Source organism: Mus caroli, chromosome 16, assembly GCF_900094665.2.
Source record: "Mus caroli chromosome 16, CAROLI_EIJ_v1.1, whole genome shotgun sequence".
In the NCBI taxonomy this organism is placed as follows: domain Eukaryota; kingdom Metazoa; phylum Chordata; class Mammalia; order Rodentia; family Muridae; genus Mus; species Mus caroli.
This window is the reverse complement of record NC_034585.1, coordinates 35,650,838-35,652,359: the sequence shown is the minus strand read 5'-3', so window position 1 is coordinate 35,652,359 and position 1,522 is coordinate 35,650,838. Positions and strand designations below refer to the sequence as shown.

Sequence of the window (1,522 nt, the reverse complement as noted above, 5' to 3'; positions counted from 1 at the left end):
AGATCTGGCGCCCTCTTCTGGAGTGTCTGAAGACAGCTACAGTGTACTTACATATAATAAATAAATAAATAAATAAATAAATAAATAAATAAAAAAAGAAGACGGAAGCAGGAGGACAGAAAGTTCAAGTTTCCCTGGTCTGCATTGGGCTCAAGGCCAGTCTAAGTACTTATGGTAAGTAAAATGAGGGCTTAGGAATACATCTAGGTGGTACATACCCTGCTTTAAAAAAGAAAAAGGCACCTATTTTTATTTTGCTTATTTTTAAGTACGTAGTCCAGGCTAGCCTTGAATTCACTACATAACAAGGCTAGTCTTAACTCCCTGATCACACTGGCTTCACCTCCCGAGTGTTGGTACTTCAGGCATGTGTCAACAGATCAAGTTCTATCTACTTTCATCTCCTGAAACAAACTTGGTGAAAGGTTCCCCACTGTTGAAAAGAAGCAATCTTACTACCACAGCTTTGCAGTTAAGTTCACAGAAATCCAGTGCTTCAGTTAGAACTCATACACACAGATGCTTATGTCTGCTCTAGAGGAAAACTCTGGGACTGGAAAGATGGCTTGGCAGTTAAGAGCTTGCAGCTCTTCCAAAGGAGCCCAATGTGGTCCCCAGCATCTATGTTAGGTTGCTCACAGCCACTCATAACTCCAGCTCCAAGAGATCTGTCCCCTCTTCTGACTACCATGGACACCAGCACACACGTGCCATACACTCACACAAATACATACACATAAATAAAAAAATAAATCTTAATAAAGGGAAAAGCTGGGGGCTAGAGAGACGGCTCAGCAATTGGGAGTACTGACTGCTCTTCCAGAGGACCCAGGTTCAATGCACAGCAACCACGTGGCAGCTTACAACTGTCTATAATTCTAAGATCTGGTATCCTCAGACACATATATGCAGGCAAAACACCAGTGCACATAAAATAAAAAATAAATAAATAAAAGAGAAAGATGGCTCTTAGTTATCTATGATTATAGCAAATATTCATTTAGAATTTCATACTGAAATATAACTTTCCAAGGTTAAGAATCACCAGTGAGTTTGGCTAAGGTACCATTTTTTGTTTTGGTCATTTGTTTTCATGTTAAATACAGTAGAATTTGTGAAACCACATTCTCTTGCCTCACCAAGTTTACACATATACATGTACATATATATATATATATATATATATATATGAATGAAAGATGATACCAACGACCACCTCTATCAACAACACCAATCTTTTAGAAGATCATCTACTACTGCGACTCTTTCCTCTGTCCACTAAGGCTTAGATTTTAATTTTCAGATTTAACCCTGTCTTTTCAAAACTGGAAGTTCTAATAAACTCAAATTGTTTCTTGTTAGGACATTTCACAAGTAGTATATAAACTATTTCAAGTGAATGTTATCTGAAAATGAATATTTCAAATTCAACTACAGCCGGGCGTGGTGGCGCACGCCTTTAATCCCAGCACTCGGGAGGCAGAGGCAGGCGGATTTCTGAGTTCGAGGCCAGCCTGGTCTA

The 1,522-nt window shown here is 38.9% G+C and overlaps 1 protein-coding gene across 2 annotated transcripts in view; it reads right to left on the bottom strand.

The window, feature by feature from the left end:
• The window catches only part of Tmem39a (transmembrane protein 39A), a 29,248-nt gene that overhangs the window by 15,898 nt on the left and 11,828 nt on the right, over positions 1 to 1,522 (bottom strand). The window lies entirely within an intron of this gene.